This window comes from Scyliorhinus torazame, chromosome 17 (assembly GCF_047496885.1).
Source record: "Scyliorhinus torazame isolate Kashiwa2021f chromosome 17, sScyTor2.1, whole genome shotgun sequence".
Lineage (NCBI taxonomy): Eukaryota > Metazoa > Chordata > Chondrichthyes > Carcharhiniformes > Scyliorhinidae > Scyliorhinus > Scyliorhinus torazame.
In genome coordinates, this window is record NC_092723.1 from 150,047,478 (window position 1) to 150,069,137 (window position 21,660).

General features: G+C 47.4%; 1 long non-coding RNA gene across 3 annotated transcripts in view; it reads left to right on the forward strand.

The window, feature by feature from the left end:
• The first annotated feature begins 3,163 nt into the window (after positions 1 to 3,163).
• Positions 3,164 to 21,660, forward strand: part of LOC140394235 (uncharacterized) — a 71,795-nt gene continuing 53,298 nt past the window's right edge. For all 3 annotated transcript variants that reach the window (XR_011935836.1, XR_011935837.1, XR_011935835.1), the window contains exons 1-2: positions 3,164 to 3,374; positions 7,783 to 7,851. This is a non-coding gene — a long non-coding RNA (uncharacterized lncRNA). The remainder of the gene's footprint in view (positions 3,375 to 7,782; positions 7,852 to 21,660) is intronic.

Consider the following 21,660-nt stretch of genomic DNA (forward strand, 5'->3'; position numbering starts at 1 on the left):
TTAATTTAAAATTAATCTAAGTGTGCTTGTACTTTGACTAAGTCAAGTAATTAATCAATTATGTCATCAATAGTAATCAGTCATGACATTGTTAACTGTGAACTTGATTTTCCCAGGACATAGTTTTCACATTGGTACGGCTATGTTCGCAGCTGTTATTTTGTCTAAACTATTGTCTTCCGTTTTCATGCCAGATTTACTAAAATCAAGGGGTGGGATTCTCCGTCCCACCAGCCCTGTTTTCCGGCACAGTCCACCGACAGCGGGATTCTCTATTCCCGCAGGTGGCCAATGGGCTACCTATTTGGCCACCTCACGCTGTAGGGAAATCCGTGAGCGCAGCCGCCGAAGCGGGGAATCCCGCTTACAGAGAATCCCGCAGCAGGTTGTTTTCTATTGTTTAACAGGAATCAATTCTTGCTGTGCTTGATGAGCCTTAAATTCGAAGCCAGGACAGTGGATATTCTTACGCATACAGTGGTCCAGCTATGGTGTAGAATTAGGAGATGGTGTCTGGTTGGTGGACTGTATAATCTGATTGCTGGGAGGTGGGAGACACCACATCCAAGAAGTACATGAACAGCCTGAATATTGCTAGTTTGCAAGTCACGCAGTGCCTGTGAGAAGAATTCAATATGGACTCATTGTTTCCAGAGTGTTTGTTTTGAGAAAGCCTGGCTGGAGGCCTTGGAAGGCTGGGATGGAACCAGAAATTCTAGTTGAAGGGGCAGACCATCCAGTGATGGGGTTGAAACCTGAGTGGAGTAGTCAATCACTGAAGACTAAGGAGGAAGGTACATTGATGAAGTGAACCCCGTGAGAGGTTGTTTGAAGACTTGCTGTGTATGTTTCAAGGAGAATTGTACAATTTTAGGGAACTATCCCAGGCCCTAACAAGTTGGAGATTTTAGCCTACGTGCTTGTTTATTAATTTGCCTTTTAATGTAAAATTAATTAGCAAAGACAGAGTTTGATTTGGAGTTCTTCTTTACTTGGCTATTGTATCGTAAAACACGTGTTTTTTTACTTTAGACTAAAATCTCCAATGCTGCCCTCTTTTTTCCCCACTAAGAGTCTCACCAGGATGTTTTTGGATTCTGAACAGGTCCCTGAAGGCTGTCCACTTTCTTGGGACCAATTCCAAATATTTTGATAACTGCCTTGGTAGGATCTGGGACTTATCAGCCTCAACCTTGTAGGAGGGGTGAGTGTCCCTTGTGGTGTCTCACTTGAGCTTGGAGCTGAACTCTGTGTAGTGATCTCTATGTGTGCATGTACACAAGGGGTTAATGTGTAATCAGTAGCACCACATGATCACGAGAGGGCCGGACCAACAGGAGTATAAAAGGCAACCACATTGGGTCTCTCTCTCTCTCTCTCTCTCTCTTGGGTGCACTGTGACCAGGGCAATAGCAGACTAGTTCAGATGGCTAGTGGAGTTACGTATAGTTACCGTAGTTAGATCTTGTTAACCTTATCACTAGTATCAAAGTTAAAGTAAAGAACTCTGCACATGAAGGACCAGGGCAATAGCAGGCTAGTTCAGATGGCTAGTGGAGTTACATATAGTTACCGTAGTTAGATCTTGTTAACCTTATTATTAGTATCAAAGTTAAAGTAAAGAACTCATGCAATTGTTATAGTTACTCAATAAACCTTTTGTCACTACTAGACGAGTTTGTGTCTTCTTCATCGAGATTCAGAAGACCTCATCACTAACCAAGGTTTGAGTAGCACATGTTACCTATCACACAGGTAACAAAACACTCTGAACATAACAGGAATGAGTGACTCATTACCAAATAATGTGTGTCTTTGTTCAATAAATCACCAGGGATTTGAATTCCTCTTTAAATGTTAATAGACTCTGTTGATAGCAGCAGAATCGGGGCTCTTTACATATTTCAAGTCCATAGAATATTGCAGGTATGTTAAGATTGTTTAAAGTTCAGGCAAACCAGATTTCGCAGTAATATTTACATCCCTGTCTGAGTATACTATTCATCTGTTGTCAAATCGAACTAGCCATGGCGACAGCATTGTGTTTGTCACTGAATTACGCCGTGCCCTCTTCCCACATCCCCTGAAAAATTATTTTGCTCCAGTTTTGTTTCACTCTCTCACCTCTAGTTTGAAATGTTTGTTCTCTACTGTCCCGCCAATCCTACTACGAGATTGTCATGGAGATACCATCCATCCTTTCCTTCCAGAGTTTAAAAAAATAAATTTAGAGTACCCAATTATTTTATTTTTTTTCCAATTCAGGGGCAATTTAGTGTGGCCAGTCCACCTAACCTGCACATCTTTGGGTTGTGGGGGTGATCCACGCAGACAGGAGAATGTGCAAACTCCACATGGACAATGACCCAGTTCTTTCCAGAGTTTCTTCATCACATGACTCCTTATTCTCATAGATGTCCTCTTCAGCTTCACTCGACTGGCTCTCTCTCCTCTTAAGTTCAGTGTGCTTCTGTCTTCCTTTATAAACTCTTTAATCCACGTTCATGGCCATCTGCTTGACCCTGGTCCCTGTGCTCAGCTGTGCAAGGTTAAGACAAGATATAGGCTGGTGTGCGCAGTCAGAAAATGGCAATGCTGGGATCAAACAGTGTTGTACATGTATTAGCGTCATGAATTGGCAGTTCTGATCACTGCCAGGAGCCATTAAGAAACCACTTTACCAGTCTGAAGAGTGTACAAGCATCTTGGGTTGGATTCTCCACACCCCGATGCCAGAATCGATGCTGCCGCCAGGGCGGAGAATCCATTTCCCCGCACGGAATCGGGACTGGCGCTGGTTCCCCCATTCTCCGGGCCACGAAAACCGCGCCGCCTAGAACCTACCTGTGGTCATTGCTGGAGGCCCACTCCATCATTCTCCGCCCCCGACTGGCAGAAGTCACGGCCCCATGGATCTAATGTGGTCCTGCCTGTCGGGAAACTCCGCGGCCACCCTGGTCGGGGCGAGCCGATCGGAGGGCAGGGGTGGCCTTATTCGCGGCCAGGCAATGTTTGTGCGGGCGGTCGGGATCAGGCGCGCAGCCGATCGAGGGCACTATGTTCAGGGTCCAGCTCCGTGGTCTGAGTCCACCATGGAGCACAGCGCGGCTGCTGAAGGCCGCCGCCGTGCGCATGCGCGGCCTCCGACCCGGAAGTGCGGGGGTCCGTATCTGCAGCAAAAAGCTGCTGGTTTTTCGCCGGGTCCCTGCTAGCCCCCTGCAGGGCTAGGAATATGTGGCCCTTTCTGGCGTGAAAGGCCACAGTTTATATGACGGCATGGGGACATCGTCCCAACAACAGAGAATCTAGCCCCTTGTTCCCATTTTCAAGCAAGGGGTGGCCTGAACATAGCCCAGTGTAGGCCACTAAATAAGGTAAGATCCTCAGTTTTCTAACAGTGGTTCTTTTCCAATGAAGTGGAAAATTTGCATTTGCTCTCTGCCTACTCAATATTATATTAACATCAGAATAGATTATTTTTTCATAGATTTTTGCTTGACAACACTTTAAAAAGGTCAACAGCACCTTATTGACAAATTAATTCAGTGGATATGCTGAAGGCATTAGGTTCTTTGGTGATCTGACCTGAGTATAAGTGGTATCTGATTTTTTTTTTTGACCAAGCAGGAATTAGAGCATTTACCAATGTTCCCAATGATTAAAAGAAATAAAATGTTATAAATATACAAAACGCAAGCTCGGGCCTGAAAAGAGAGTTTGATAAGGACTCTGAGATATCCTTGGAGTTGGAGAGAGTGCGAGGGAAAGCAGTAGCGTGGTGAAAGTTAGTGAGGCCAAGGATCCAGAGGTCTCACAAAATTTAGCAGGAGGACCTCATTATAACTTTCTTCACTCATTCCCAGCCTGGAAGTCACAGATTTTGAAAGGCTGGCATCTGCAGGGGAATGATGGAGAATCAACAGGTGACAGCAACCTTATGGAACTGCAATCTTCATATCTGCACAGATTCTGCATGCCACTGTTAGTTTGGTCTGCACCGTACATTTAAAGTTTTACACTCAAGCATGTTCATGTTGTCATATTGCGAGTACAGGCATGAAGATACTACACATTTTAAAGGTATATTTTATAGATTAAACACAAAAGCTGTTACGACAGCTGAAGGATTCCATGTAACTTTTGCCATTTGAACTCTGGACAATGGAATCTGCAGGCAATACCTGATTAAAAATGGACCTAAATGAAGGAACCTCACACCCATTTCTGAGATTCACACATCTCATTGTTTAAGGATGGGGCAAAACCAACAGACAATGGCATTTGCAGTCAATTTGTCTCCATGTTTCACCAGAGATAAAAGAGAAATCAAAATTCAATCAGTATCGGATGCCTGTGAAATGGATCCTACTGTCCTTTCTTGGCTGTTTCAAACTCTCAATGTGTGAAAAGGTACGACACAGGATGTTTACCAGCCTTACACACCATATCATTTGGAAAAGGACATTGGATTCGTAACAGGTTACAAGTAAGACAGCCATGTTTGTTGCCTACTTTTAGCGACCAGCAGAAAGCTATCCAACCAACTGCAGTTCACTAAGAAGCCAAGATAATAAACAGTTATATTTGAATGTGGGAGCAGGGCCCTACCCAATCTGTTCCAACATTAAGATCACCTGAGAACCAACCTCTTGGAAATTCAACTACATAAAGCCTCACAACTTGCTAAAAATCCTATGCTTTTCAAGATATTCACTCCAGTCAAAGCATCAGTTCATCTAAGAAACTACAAACCTGCTATGAACGAGAATGAAACAAACCCAAGTTGTGTTTGTATTTTGTACTTCACCTGCACCTAATTTGTGTGTGAGTCAATGAGTGGAACATTGCATTTAAAACTCTGAAGAAAGTCTGGAATAATAGATAACCTTTATTTCAAAGCTCACAAAATAGCTTGCAGCTGGGATTCCTGGGGCAACTGTTCTGAGAGTGAAAGTACACACATCTCGCATACAAAAAGCTTTGATCACTGACAACATGAAACACACTAATTCTGTCTGTAGCAGTATGAATAACTTAGAAATATCCTAACTAATGTTTGTTTAATGCATCTTACATATGACATAGAAAGGGTTGCGAGCAGTATCTTCTCACTGCAGGGAAAGGCTGCAAATTGTGGTTGATGGGCCAAGGAACTCATGCTCCTCCTGGGCCACGAAAGGTGTTATAAAATGCACAGTAAGAAGTCTTATAACACCAGGTTAAAGTCCAACAGGTTTGTTTCGAATCACTAGCTTTCGGAGCACTGCTCCTTCCTTAAGTGAATGAAGTCAAAGACGCAATACGATACTTTGAATGCAAGTTTTTGCAGGTGGCCTTCAGGACGCGCGACAACAGAATCGCCGAGCAGAAACTTATAGCCAAGTTCCGCACACATGAGGATGGCCTCAACCAGGACCTTGGATTCATGTTGCACTACATCACCCCCCACCATCTGGCCTGGGCTTGCAAAATCCTACCAATTGTCTTGGCTTGAGACAATTCACACTTTTCTAACATGTATTTACCCCTCTCTCTGGATCTGTAAAGACTTAATTACCTGCAAAGACTTGCAGTCAAAGTATTGAATTGCATCTTTGACTTTGTCTATATATGTGTTTCCAGATCCCTTCTTCATTCACCTGAGGAAGGAGCAGCGCTCCGAAAGCTAGTGATTCAAAACAAACCTGTTGGAGTTTAACCTGGTGTTATAAGACTTCTTACTGTGCTCACCCCAGTCCAACATCTGAATCTCCACATCATGTTATAAAAAGCATTTAGCTTCTGGAACTGGAGCTCCAGCATTTATTTCACTGGAAAGTCCCGAAAACCCAGCTGGTAGCAGTTATTTGCACCATGGGGGCATGATTTAAATATGATAATGAAATATCGGGGGTGGGATTCTCCGAAATGGAGGCAGAGTCCGACGGCGCGAAACGGGCGCGGTCACTACCGATTCTGGGCCCCATAGGGGGCCAGTACAGTGCTGGAGTGGTTCACACCGCTCCAGCCTCCCTTTCTGGAACCAACTGAGCACCGCGCCAACCCGTGCATGCGCGGGGGACTTTCTCAATGCACCGGCCCCGACACAACATGGCACGGTGGTTCAGGGGCCAGCCGCGTAACAAAATAGGGCCAGGGCTGTAGAGGCCGTCCCGCCAATCGGTGGGCCAAGATCGTGGGCCAGACCCCATCGGAGGCCCCCCCCCCCCCCCGGTGAAGGAACCCCCCTCCCCCTCCCCCACAAGCCGCCCTCAACCCTGCGCCCAGTGTTCCCGTCGGCTGCGAGCAGGTGTGGACGGCGCCGGCGGGACTCTGCCGTTGCCGCGCGGCCTCTCGGCCCATCAAGGCCGGAGAACTCGACTGCCCGGCCGTGGACAGCGGCCCGCGACCTGCGCCATGCCAAATGCGCCGGCGCAAATGCCGCTCATTCTCCGCTCCTCGGAGAATCGCGTGGCATCGTCGGGGCGGCGTGGCGCAGTTGCGGCGATTCTACAGCCCGGAGCGGGGCTCCGAGAATCCTGCCCATCTCTGCAAGATGGGTCACTCACACATGCTACCCACTGATGCAAAAACAGCAACGTATGCATACATATGGAGACATTTTCTCCAGTTCTTAGGGTTTAAAACACTAACCTCTGTCATTATATGCGCCCATGCACATCATGAGGTAAAAGCAGGCAGTGACAGACACCCAGGTGAGCCAATCAACATACAGAACACAACCAATCACCAGACAGAACACCAGAGGTGGGCTTCCAACTATAAAACACACGAGGCATCAGCACTCTGCCTCTTTTCACTGGTGACAACTGTAGTGAGAGTCAGGGTGTACAAATCATTCAACGCCTTCTACACGTGGATCAGAGCTAGCATGGTCTAGATAGTTAATGTTAGTTTACTTTGAGTAGTAGAGAGTCAACCCACAGGCAGCTGTGTGCTTCGTTTCTGAAGTTCAATAAATCTTATTGAACCAACGCCTACGTTTGATGTATGCTTGATCATTTAACTGCATCGTGTTGCAGTCCGTGTTACCCCAGGGTGAATAACACGACAACCTCCTCCTGTCCATCTTGGGTTGGAGGTTACTATTGAGGTTGATATTGTAAATGGGCCTCTGTCAAACTGATGCTAAATAACCTACTTCATATTTCCAGTATTCTCTGTTTATATTTCAATTTTGCAGCATTTGTTTTTTTTTCTGGTTTCATCTCTCAAAGGTCCAACCTGGATGGAAATTAATTTATTTTGCTGATTAAGTGGATCCAATCGTAAATCTAAATGAATCCAGATGGTGAAATCCTACAACCAGTCTGGCCTTGAAATTGGACACCATTTTTTAGCTCAACATAATTTTTATTCCATTTCCACAAGTGTAAGCGAATCCCGTCATTAATCAAAAAAGAGAATTAAGGGCATGGAGAACAAAAGCTTAATTTCAGTGGTATTCGAGGAAAGGGTTTTTATCTGTAGTTTCACATTCCCAAACTCCGTTTGATGATTAGTATGCCTGTGTTTCACATTCTTGATACCAGCTATCATGGCCTTTAGATTGCCAAAAATCAAAAAATGTATTGGTATCATGAATAATTGGACTGAATCCGAACACCCCAAATAAATAAGTTGGGATCAAGTCAGTGGTTAAAATAAAAAGAAAACACCACTTCTGGTTGTGAGAGGCAGAGAGGACTGACCAATCTGCCTTCAAGGGTTAGGTTAGTAATTAAAAAACTTTGATGATGTTTAATGGATTTATTTTAACAGTGATTCTACTTTTCTTCACAGGTAGCTGGGTTTCCCAGGCCTTCGAAAACCTAGCAGATGAAAGGAGGTTCGAAAGGTTGAATTAATGAGGTAAGATGCCTTTATAGCACTGCTTATGGGCCAGGTGGAGTAGAACTGTTTCCTCCAGCCTCAACAAATTGGGGTAAAATTGATGTCCACCATTTTGAGCCTGGGCTTGAGTGCTGGTCTTTGCAGTACTATGGTATGCTATAATATGGAACAACACATGACAGTCCCTTTTCGTTTACCATTGATATGTAATTGTTCTCAGCCTATGTACATGCAATTCCACTTTTAAATTAATATATAGGTTATGAAGCTGATTAGGATGTTCTGAGTAGTCTACAAATTCAAGTTTTTGTTATTAAAAATGATTACACTTTGCAAATTAGACAATGCAGTGGGTTTACTTAACACCTTTAGTGTATATTGCTAAGGTCCAATAGATATTTAAGAATCGTGAACAGGTCAGGCCCGATTCCTACACTGGTACGGACTGGATGCTTAATATTCAAGGATGTAAAGTGTTCAGAAAAGAGAGGGAAGGAAAAAAGGAAGTCAAGTGGCAGTATGATTGAGGAAGACATTGTAGTGTCAGAAAGAGAGTAAAAATTGAAGGGGTAAGGAAAGAATACATTTAGTTAAATTTGAAAAGCAAAAAGGATATGATTACATTACTGGGGATACTCTATAGACCTCCAATTAGTAAGGCTTAGACTAGCAACGTAGCAAAGCAAGGAACAATCTAGAGTAAAAGGGCTAATTTCAATGAAATGGTAAGGGAACCAGCCAGGGTAAAATAGAACCAAAGACTGACAGGAAACAGTGTCAGAGGACAATGGGTGACCTTCAATGAGGAGGTCCTTCAGAAAGAGGTAAGAACATTCCAACATGGGCAAAAGCGAGAGGTACCAAAGTCAGAGCTCCTTGGATGACGAGGGAGATAGAGGTTATGATGAAGCAAATAAAGAGAATGTATGAAGCATGCCAGGTGAATTCTTCAAGTTATAACCAGGTCAAATACAATACATTACATGGAGAAGTGGCAAGGAAACTATGACTGGCAAAGAGAGAACATGAGAACTGAATTGCAGTTAACATAAAAGGGAACCCAAAGATCTTTTGGCTGCACATAAATAGTAAGAATACTTAGTGAATATCGATACATGGTAGTCATTAAGGAAAGTGAAGCTGACAAAATGTTGGTAGAAGTGGACAGAGTAGAGGAAGTGGAGGGGTGAAAGTTGAGGCACAGCAGGCAGGCTGAAAAGTCTGGTTATGCCCAGAATGAATAAGTTGCCTGGTCCAGCTGGTTTACATCCCAGGTTGCTCAAGCAAGTTGGAGCAAAGATAGCGCAAGGTTTGCCTTAATCTTTCAATATTCCCTAGATATGGGGGAGGTACCAGAGGATTGGAATGGCAAATGTGACATTGTTATTCAAGCAGCAGTATAATGGCAGTGCTGGCAACTACAGGGTAGTGAGTTTAACACTGGCGATGGGTAAGGTTTTGGAACTGATCAGGGGGAAAAAAACAGGCACTTCAAGGTGTTGAATTAATTAAGGAGAGCCAGCATGGATGCATGGATTTTAAAAGATATATTGTGCTTGATTAATCTCTTTGAACCTTCTGATGAAATAACAGAGAAGGTTGATGAAGGGAATGCAGTGGAAGTTGCCTGTATAAATGTTAAGGCAACTTTTGACAAAGTATCACATAAAAGGTTGGTTACCAAAATTGTAGCTCATGGAATATGTGGGGCAGTGTCAGCTTGGGGAGAAAAGAAATTCTGAATAACAGAAGCAGCAATCATGATAAAGACTTATTTTTGATACTGGAAGATGGTAAACAGTAACATTTCCCAAGGGGCAGTGGTCTTTACATATATAAATGATTTGGATATTGGAATACCAAACAAATTTTCAAAATTTGCCAATGGTAATGCCAAGCTCGGAGGAGTGGCAAACAGTGAGGATGATACAAATCAATTGCAATAGGACGTAGTAGGATAGGGAGGCAAGTGAACAATATAATTTAATACAGAGAAGTGTTGAGGTGATGCACTTTTGGCAGAGGCAACTTTATAGCATAGTTCTAAAAAGTGAGTGGGGCAGTGTGACGTGAGTGTGCTTCTTTAGGTTAACCGAATAAATGAAATCAATCAAATTGAGGGATAAATTAAGATGCCCTTTAAAAATGGGGTACTGCATAAAAGCAAACAAAATCTCAAAGATAACCTAAAAGTTAAAAACAAAGGGCACGATTCAACCAATACATTTCTAAATGTCATTTTGGGTGAGTTTGGCGAGGTGTTTCCAGCCAGCATTTTGGATGAGATCCACATCGGTATTCGATCACACTTCGGGTCTACCGGCTGTTCACGCCGGCGGGATAAGTCACACGCCGGCGCATAGGTTTCCCGGCGATGAGTGCAGTCACCGGGAAATCCCATTGACAATGGCAGGGTTGGTAAATTCTGCTGGCCGCCCACCTCCACCGCCAAAAGCACACGACAGGTTGGTGGGTAAATCCCGCCCTTAGTCATTTTATGGGGCCTTGGGGAGTTTCGTCCCGGTCGAGCCCACGGTTAGAGAAATATTTTCAACAATGGGGAGCTGAACTCGCCGGTGAGACCGGCTGCTCAGAGACCAGGCTGCCATTTTGAAAGGGTGCCCGACCTATAAGTGAGCTTGAGGGTTCCCCACCTACGGACAATGTCACCCCCAGCACACATTAAGTGGGCATTAATTGCCTCATTAAGGGCCTCATTAGGCACCAGGGCAGGTAAGCTATATGTGGGCCTTCCTGTCACGGACTTAACTGGGGAAGAGGCAAGAAGGTGGCAGGTTACCGCCACTCTCCCACCTAATTAAGTACCACAACTTCCAAATTAGTCTCAGGGAGGGTATTAAATTTTGTCCTGTGACTTTTTATCACAGACCAATTTCATTTTGGAGGCTTAACCAGATCTTAGGCCTGTCATTGGCGTGTGTACATAAGGCCATTTCTTCAAAAGCTGCCCGGGATACCCGATGAAGAACCAACTGTATTTTGTTGGGCCTGGGGTTGATTGTCAGCCCCATTAGATGGGGGTTGAATTTGAGCCATGTGGGGAGAGCACACAGGCTTGGTGAAGATTACAGGCCTTGAAGAGGGGACTGGCCTTCAGGGGTATTGAAATGAGGCACTTGGCCACATTTTCCTGATTGTTATTTTCCATACTTTGGAAAAATAGCAATTACACAAATTATTTGTGCCGGGGTTCTTCTGAACGTTCATGTTAACCTTAGCAGCAGATCCGGAGAAACCCTGGAGAAGTTTCATTTTTACTTCATTTCGCTGAGCCTTCTGCCAAAGTTGGGGATGATGATTGGGCGAATTCCTGGAATCGGTTAGCTGTTCCATCCAAAGCCACTTCTCTCAGATCTGCTTAGACACAGGCGCTTAAACAAAGGCCGGGATTCTCCATTGGGATTCTGCCCCGCTACTGCTGCTAGCAAGAGCGGAGAATTTTGGTGCACTGTTCTGCGGGCGGCGGATATCTGTACTCCTGCAACTTGCCAATGGGATTTCCCATTGAAGCCACCTGACGCCACGGGGAACTCGTGGGTGGGGATGCACTACTGGCGGGATGAGAGAATCCCACCACCAGCGAATGGCCGGAGATATCCAGCTGACAATGTGGAAGCTACATGAAGGTTGTAAACTACATGACTGCATGAACATGAAGCTTTAAGAACAGAGAAAGCAGATTGAGACAGTGAGAAAAATAACATTAATAAAACTAGAAAGCGCATTGTGGTCCAACATTAAGATTTTCTTTTTAAGAAAACCATTAATATGCTCGGAACATAGAAAACTTGAGTAGGCTCAAACCCATTTTGCCATTCAGTTTGTTCCTGCCTAATCTGTATCTCAACTATATTTACTCACCCTGGTTTTATACCCCTTAATATCCTTACCTAACACAATCTCATTTGTAAATTTATATTTGATCTTGCCTCCACATCGTTTTGGCGGACAGCTCCAGACTTTCAACTACCCCTTAAGTGCCTCTTGACTTCATCCTTGAACTGCCGAGATTTAATTTTAAAATTATGCCCTATTGTTCTGGAGTCACCCACCAAAAAGGAAATAGTTTTACTCTATCGGCCCTATTTTTAACCATCTGAAATGAGGAAATGATTCCAACTAAATCTTCTATACTCTGTGCAACCTGACCCAATAAGATAATCCTCGAAATCCTAGTATTATTTTGCCCCACCCTCACGAAGGCCCATATCATTCCTGAAGTGAATGCCAAGAAATAAAAGTACTTCAGAGCTGCAATCTAGCATAACCTCAACCCTCCTGTATTCCAGTCCCATTGAGTTAAAGGGTAAAATTCCATTCGCCTTTAAAATAATTTTTCACCCCTGTCCATTAGCTTTCTGTACTCAGATCTATAAATCGCTCTGCACAGTTCTTAGCTTTTCACCAGAATCACACAATAATACAGTGCAGAAGAGGCCCTTCAGCCCATTGAGTCTGCACCCACCAATGAGCGACACCACTGTAATAAATAATCTGATCTACCTTTCTTAGATACAAAGTGGTTGACCTCACACTGTCCTGATTCCACCTTCCACAATTGTGTTCTCATGAACTTTATCTTTCAATGCCCCTTTTCAACTTTCTGCTCCCCTCGACAATATTTACTCTGCCACCTAACTCAGAGTTGTCACAGATTTTGGATATGTGGCTCTCTGTTTGTTCATTTAAGTCATTGAAAAGTATAATGAACAGCTTTGACCCTAATACAGACCCCAAGAGGCACACCACAAGACATATCCTGCTCAATTTGACTATACATTAATTGACCAATGTTATGGACCAGGGTTTACAGAACCCCAAAGTGCATCATGGAGTTCACGTGATCCACAACTTTGAATAGATTATGGTATGGGGAGCACACGGCCCACTCTACAGGTGTGGTGCAGCAGAAATTTAAAAGTAATTTTAAAAACAAAACAATGTTTATTCTATGAACTCAGTTAACCTTTTTAAAACATACAGTGAACATCTTAGCAACATCAATTCAAATACAAACCCCAAAGAATACAACACTCTAAGTAATCCTTAAACTGTCCTTTTAACATCCATTACAGAAGTACATCAGGTTTAAATTTTCTACTGAGAGCAGTTAGCACTCTGAATTCACCAAATGATCTAGAGATAGTCTTTAGATGGCAGGGAGATCGAAATTACACCTTCTTTGGCTGGCTTCAGCTCCAACACTAAAATAAAACCAAAAAAACACAGACATACCCAAGCTTTTCCTCAAAGCGAAACTAAAAAGCAGAGCCAGAGCTCAGCTCCACCCACACTCTGACATTACTGCAGCCACTTGAGCAGACAAACATTTCTGAAAGTGACATTCCCATGACACCAATTCCTATACCGATATGGCAATGACTCCAGTTCCATGTGCTTTCATTTTATTCCAACTCTTTAATCGAATATTATACAATGCCTTCGAGAAGTGCATACAAGCACAAGTCTTAGGGGAGGTGCCAGAATTAAACACAGCACTCCAGACATAGAATCATAGAATTTACAGTGCAGAATGAGGCCATTTGGCCTATCAGGTCTGCACCAGCCTTTGGGCTTGCCACCCTATCCCCGTAACCCAGTAACCCCACCTACCATTTTGGACATTAAGGGCAATTTAGCATGGCCAATCCACATAATCTGCACATCTTTGGACTGTGGGAGGAAACCGGAGCACACGGAGGAAACCCACGCAGACACAGGGAGAACGTGCAGACTCCGCACAGACAGAAACCCAAGCCGGGAATCAAACCTGGGACCCTGGAGCTGTGAAGCAACTGTGCTAGCCATTGTGCTGTGGTGCCACCCATAAACTAATCTTAACTGGAACTGGTTGAAGTGATCTGGCCCAAAGCTAGTTGGAAGCTGGTCTCTGGTCTTCCCAATGTCCAGTTGACAACTGGTTCAACTGGACCAGCTGAACTCTTCCCCCCTCCCCCCCCCATATCCAGAGCTTTATACAACTGCAACATATCTTCTACTCTTTTGTATTCAAACCCCCTAGACATAAAAGGTACAATTTCATTAGCCTTTTCAATGATCTTTCATACCAATCAAATAGCTTTTAATCATGTGTCTATTCAGCCTGCTAATGCTCCCAAAGGAGCTCTCCTCAGCTGCTACCTTCTCACCATTTTGAAATTACAATGTCTACAATATTTACATGTTACCTGACCTAATGTCATCAGAAAACTTGGATATATGGCTCTTCATTTAAGTAATTGATAATTATAGTGAAAAACTGAGGACCCAGTTATGCCGCATTATCAGGTCCAGACTCTTTTTTAGTCCATTTTGACAAAGGAAATAATTAATGAATCACCCAAATGCTCTGAAGTTACTGAAAGGAAAAGAAGAAGAAAGAAAAATAGAAAGTGTACTGCCTATAAATTTAAATGGCAATGCCCAGCGAACTGGCAATACATGCCCTTCTTAATGTACTCTTAGCAATACAAATGCTTTGGCAACACAATATCCAACATATTCGAAGTAAACGTCATGTAATCACCCCGAAGCGACCAGCTCCTGCAGACTGCAGCTCACCACTTCCAACGATTGGTCCCATTCTTTCCTTGTTGACTCTAGTTCTCCTTATTCCGTCCCTTTGACTAAATTGTAGATGTTACCTCCTTGGCTTCTTTTATCTGTTCCCTTCAAATGGTGCATAAGATGCACTGGGGTTTATGGGCCCTCCACAGGCATATTTGAGCGCAGGTGGGAAGAGCGCTCGTAAAAATAAGTGTGTTGCCTTTCCTACTGCTTTTTCATCCAACTGTGATGTGCCTTCCATCTAACCCAGCACGGAAAGGCATCAGGCCTGCTCCAAGGCCTATTGAGGCCCTTAAGAATGGCCAATTAGCGGCCTCTTATGGGCCTCTTTCCACCACCGCTGCTGTTTTACATGTGTTTGGGGAAGATGGCTTGCCCAGCAGCTTTCACCGTGTGGGTAGCTGTTGGGCAGGAAGGATGGGTAACTCCTTTGGATGGGTCTCCTGTGCCCAAATTAGCAAACCCACAGAACGGCCATATCTGCCATTAACACTCCCCTATGGTCTCTCTAAGCCACACCTCAAGCAACCTTCTCACTGGCATCTGGCAGCCAGGTCAATCCCTGCACTTGTTTTGAAGTCTGACCTCCGTCACTTCTTTTTCTTCAGTTTTTGATTGTGATAATTCTGGGACGATGGAACAGCTGGCCAATCCTCCTAGACTGGATCAGAAGTCCCACTTTGAAACAATTAAGACTGCTCCCAGAGTAATACCACTACCAGATGGTCAGCTTTCGGATGGACAGGTTGACAACCAACTTTTCGGTCAAGAGAATACGCAGGGAATACAGTGTCCCAGAAAATCCAACCTTGTCAATGCCGCATTGACCCATTCATTCTTGCCTTTGATCATGATAAATACAATATATTGTGCTTTTGTTTATGCCTGCACGACACTATTGATCTTACTTAAGTTTCCTTTAATTAAATGTGTATCATGAAAAGACCATAGTAAGAGTTGATTGGCTGGATAGCTCCCAAAAGTCTCAACCATTTAGCTAGCAGACTTTCTGATAAGGGTTGCTCATTGAAGAGGTCTATTGAGTTTTGTATAGCCACACCAAGGTCTAATTTCTCATCATATAAACAAAAGTCTAATTTTATTATGAATGCAAAGTGTTATGAGGTGATTCTGTGTTGGACTGTCTCTTTAATTCAAGGTAACATGAGTATGGAGGATTTTGCCTGTAAACAAGCCTGTATGGCTTGGTTACCATGGAGACATGGGGCACAGGGTGAGCCATACTGAGAGCAAGGTGCAAAATGTTCACACCTGAAAACAAAGGAAGGAGCAGCTGACTGAGTGATGTTCATGGTCACTATACACTATGACTTTGTGAGACAGGAGACATAAACCACGTGGATTCTGGGATTGACAGTGGAGCATTTCGTAGAAAGATTGTAATTCTGTGGAAAGTGGAAATCATGGGTGGGATTCTCCATTGGCTGACGCCGGAATCTGGAAACACGATTGGGTGGAGAATCGGTTTTGATGCCATAACCACAATTCTCCAGTTCCTCGACAGCGGCGTCAATGCATTTCCCTCTGCATGTACAGTAAATGCTATCATTAGCAGCCTAACCTGGTATTAGAATCATAGAATTTACATTACAGAAGGAGGTCATTCAGCCCATCGAGTCTGCACTAGCCCTTGGAAAGAGGACCCTACTTAAGACCTCCCTTCCACCCTATCTCCATAACTCCACCTAACCTTTTGGCCAGGGGTATGGACACCGCACTCCACCAACAGACCATCCCCCCCCTTCGGCCACCCTCCCGCCTGCAATTCCCCTTTGTGATGCTTACTTTCCGCAATACGGGGTGCGGGCTAACCCTAACCCTAACCCTAACCTGAGTTGGCAGTAACAGCGGGTATGGTCCATGGGATGGGGGGGGGGGGGGGGGGGGTGATGACAGCCCGCTCTGCGGTGAGCTGGTGCTCCGCATCGTTTGACAATGTCTGACTCCTGCCCATGGTAGCACTTTCCACCATCCACCTGGGCGTTCTCTGCATGCGAGCTGGCCATTCAATCAGACGGTGCCATTGGATCCCTGGGATGGCCGAGTTGGGGACGATGGGGGCAGGGGGGGGGGGGGGGTGGACACACACACACACACCAGAGCAGTGAGTGCTGGTTGAACTGCAGTCCCTGAGCCAAGCCCACCCCCAACAGCTGCCCATTTCCCACCACCCCCACCCACGCCTCTCTGCAGCCAGCCCAGACCAGCCCACCCCTCACTCCTTTCTGACAGAACACAGAGGCAGGTTGTAAACATTGTGCACAGATGCTTAATGTGAAAACATATATACAGATTTGTGCCCTAGCCCCTATCACTAAACTGTGCCCTTGCACCAATGCCAACTTAACTGATGTCTACTTCTCTGGCCTTACGGTCCTTAATGCAACATCTGGGTGGATCCCCAGATAGTACATCAGGAGTGGAGGAGGTCTGCTGTGACTCCCAACCTGTGACCTTGGTCCCCTTCAGCGGCCGTCTGCTGGGGTGACTGGGCCTAGATAGGCCCTGCTGCTTGGGTGTCCCAGGTGGCGTGGTGCCACCCTGTTCTGCCCACTACCCACCAGATGCACCAGGGACAGGAGGGTGTGTGTCCGAGATAGTGCAGTGCTCCGGCATCTCCCCCGCAAGAGTCACCGGCACGAGCCCCATCACCTCCTCCTCCTTCGGGGTGTCCGATGGCTCCTGGTATACGTTATGGGTGTGGTAAACCACTGTTGCACCTATATTAGGTGATGTAAGGTAGGACCTGTATTACAGGTTCGCCGATAGCCCCTGCCTGCTGGCTCCACCCAGTAGGAGTATAAATATGCATGTCCTCTATTCAGCAGCCATTTCGCCAGCTGCTGTGGGAGGCCACACATCTTACTGCAATAAAGCCACGGTTGTACCTAAACTGAGTCTTTGTACAATTGATCGTGCATCAATTTATTGCAGTAAGATTTTCTAGAAGATGGACCTCCGAATCAAACCACATCGCCTGCAGCTGGATCCGCAGTCTACCGACGGCAGAAAGGACTTTAATTGCTGGCTAGCCTGCTTCGAGGCCTATATCAACTCAGCGACCACCCCTCTGACGGAGGCTCAGAAGATACAGATCCTGTACTCAAGGTTGAGCTCCAGCGTGTTTCCACTGATCCAGGACGCCCCGAACTACGCGAACGCCATGGCGCTCCTCAAAGAGAACTATGCACAGAAAGCGAACACACTCTTCGCCAGGCACGTACTCGCCACTCGCTCTCAACTCCCGGGTAAGTCCGTAGAAGACTTCTGGCGGGCCCTAATTCCACTCGTCCGGGACTGTGACTGTCAGGCCGTTACGGCCACCGAACATTCTAACCTTCTTATGCGCGATGCTTTTGTAATGGTGATTGGGTCGGACCTCATTTGCCAAAGGCTGCTTGAAGGGGCCACGCTCGACCTAGCGGGGACTAAGAAGCTAGCACTCTCCACGACGGTCGCCTCATGTATTGCTCAGGCCTACCCCTCCGGCCGCGAGGCCCACTCCTCCTATCCCTCGTGGACCCCACAAACGGCTGCCCCAGCCGGGGCTTTACTCAGCCAATACGCCTGCGTCACATGCCAATCCGCCCACCCCGGGGATCCCCGATGTTACTTCTGCAGCCAGCAGATGCAACCTCGCCAACGCTGCCCGACCCACGCTGCCATTTGCAAGGCTTGCAACAAAAAGGGTCACTTCGCCAAAGTGTGCCAGGCCCGCGCAGTCGCCGCTATCGCCCCCTCCCCTCTGACCCACACACAATGTGCGCCACCATCTTCACCTCCCTGGACCACGCGCAGCCAGTGGGCGCCGCCATCTTCACCTCCCGGGACCACGCGCGGCCAGTGGGCGCCACCATCTTCACCTCCCGGGGCCGCGACCGGCCAGTGGGCGCCGCCTTCTTCCCCCCCACAGTCCATGTGTGGCCCATGGGCACCGCCATCTTGTCCAGCCCCTGCAAGGTGCGACCCATGGGTGCCGCCATTTTGTCCCCCGCAGGATCTTCAGGCACCGCCATCTTGTCCTCCCCACGGGAAATGGGCGCCGACAACATTCCACGACCTGGGCCCCTCACGCTCTCCATCTTCGGACGCCAGCGACAACCAACCGCAGCTCGCCTCAATGACGCTCGACCAGTCTCGTCCACACAACCTGACTACAGCCTCGACTACGGTGAAAATCAATGGCCATGTGACCTCTTGCCTGCTGGATTCCGGGAGCACCGAAAGCTTCATCCACCCGGATACGGTAAGGCGCTGCTCCCTCGCGGTCCACCCCGCCAATCAAAGAATCTCTCTGGCCTCTGGATCCCATTCCGTCCCGATCCGGGGGTTCTGCACGGTCATTCTCATGGCCCAGGGTGTAGAATTCAGCGGGTTCCGCCTCTACGTTCGTCCTAATCTCTGCGCTGCACTACTACTAGGCCTGGACTTCCAGTGCAATCTCCAGAGCCTCACCCTCAAATTCAGCGGACCCCTACCACCCCTCACTGTGTGCAGCCTCGCGACCCTAAATGTCGACACACCCTCCCTCTTCACCAATCTAACTTTGGATTGCAAACCCATTGCCACCATGAGCAGACGGTACAGCACCCAGGACAAGACCTTCATCAGGTCCGAGGTCCAGCGGCTGCTTTGGGAGGGCATCATCAAGGCCAGCAACAGCCCCCCCGGAGAGCTCAAGTGGTAGTCGTTAAAACTGGGGAGAAGCACAAAATGGTCGTGGACTAAGCCAGACCATCAATCGGTACACGTAGCTCAACGCGTACCCCCTCCCACGCATACCTGATAAGGTCAATCAGATTGCGCAGTACCGGGTCTTCTCAATGATAGACCTAAAATCCGCCTACCACCAGCTCCCCATTCGTAAATCAGACCGTCCATACACCGCTTTCGAGGTGGACGGTCGGCTCTATCACTTCCTCAGGGTTCCCTTCGGCATCACTAATGGGGTCTCGGTCTTCCAAAGGGAGATGGACCGAATGGTCGACCGGTACGGTTTGCAGACCACCTTTCCGTACCTAGACAACGTCACCGTCTGCGGCCATGACCAGCAGGACCACGATGCCAACCTTGCTAAATTCCTCTGCACCGCCACTCTCCTCGGCCTCACCTACAACAAGGAGAAGTGCGTGTTCAGCACAACCCACTTAGCCATCCTCGGCTACGTGGTCCAGAATGGAGTTCTGGGGCCCGATCCCGAGCGCATGCGCCCCCTCATGGAGCTTCCCCGCCCCCACTGCCCCAAGGCCCTCAAACGCTGCCGAGGGTTCTTCTCCTACTACGCCCAGTGGGTCCCAAACTACGCGGACAAGGCCCGCCCACTCATTCAGTCCACCCACTTTCCCCTTCCGACCGAGGCACAACAGGCCTTCGCCTGTATCAGAGCTGATATAGCCAAGGCCGGGATGCACACAGTAGATGAGACACTGCCCTTTCAAGTAGAAAGCGACGCATCAGACGTTGCACTGGCCGCCACCCTCAACCAGGCAGGCAGACCTGTGGCATTCCTTTCCCACACCTTTCATGCCTCAGAAATTCGGCACGCGTCCGTCGAAAAAGAGGCCCAAGCTACCGTTGAAGCTGTGCGGCACTGGAGGCATTACCTGGCCAGCAGGACATTCACTCTCCTCACTGACCAACGGTCGGTAGCCTTCATGTTCAACAACACGCAACCGGGCAAGATCAAAAATGACAAAATCTTACGGTGGAGAATAGAACTCTCCACCTATAATTACGAGATTCTGTATCGCCCCGGTAAACTCAATGAGCCCCCAGACTCCCTATCCCGAGGTACATGTGCCAGCGCAGAAGTAGACCGACCCCGGGCCCTACACGACAGCCTTTGTCACCCGGGGGTCACACGGTTGTACCATCTTGTCAAGGCTCGCAATTTGCCCTACTCCGTCGAGGAAATACGGACAGTCACCAGGGACAGCCAGGTCTGTGCGAAGTGCAAGCCGCACTTCTACCGGCCGGACGGTGCGCGCCTGGTGAAAGCCTCCTGCCCCTTTGAACGCCTCAGCATAGATTTCAAAGGGCCCCTCCCCTCCACCGACCGTAACACGTATATTCTCAGTGTGGTCGATGAGTACTCCAGGTTCCCCTTCGTCGTCCCCTGCCCCGACATGACGTCTGCCACCGTCATCAAGGCCCTCAGCACCATCTTCGCTCTGTTCGGTTTCCCCGCCTACATCCATAGTGACAGGGAATCCTCATTCATGAGTGATGAGCTGCGTCAGTTCCTGCTCAGCATGGGTATCGCCTCCAGCAGGACGGCCAGCTATAACCCCCGGGGAAACGGGCAGGTAGAGAGGGAGAACGGGATGGTTTGGTGGGCCGTCCAACTGGCCCTACGGTCCAGAAACCTCCCAGCCTCTCGCTGGCAGGAGATCCTCCCTGATGCACTCCACTCCATTCGGTCACTACTGTGCACCGCCATGAATAACACACCCCATGAATGCCTTTTTGCCTTCCCCAGGAAGTTCACAACCGGGGTGTCGCTCCCGACTTGGCTCGCAGCTCCAGGACCGGTCCTGCTCCGTAGGCACGTCCGACTCCACAAGGCAGACTCGTTGGTGGATAGGGTGCATTTGCTCCACACCAACCCCCAGTATTGCCTATGTGGCGTACCCCGACGGCCGCCAAGATACTGTCTCCCTCAGGGACCTGGCACCAGCAGGTTCCACTCATACACACTTCTCCGGCCCGGTTCGACACTCCCCTCCCCCAGCGCTCCCACCATTAACCCCACCAGGACCATCCCTCCTTCCCCTGCGCACGCAAGAGGATGAAGAGGATTTAGGCACGCTCCCGGGGTCACCCAACATCAGGCCAGCAGCGACGTCGCCACCACCGCAACGTCGCACCCAACGGAACGTCAAGGCACCAGACCAGTTGAATCTCTAACTGGCACCGGACTTTCAAAAGACACTTTCTTTGTCTCCTAATAAAACACTGTACATAAATTCACTACTGTATATAGTTCTCCACCACCCCTGCCGGACACATTTTTAACAGGGGGTGAATGTGGTAAACCACTGTTGCACCTATATTAGGTGATGTAAGGTAGGACATGTACTACAGGTTCGCCGGTTGCCCCTGCCTTCTGGCTCCGCCCAGTTGGAGTATAAATATGTGTGTCCTCTATTCAGCAGCCATTTCGCCAGCTGCTGTGGGAGACCACACATCTTAGAGCAATAAAGCCACAGTTGTATGCAA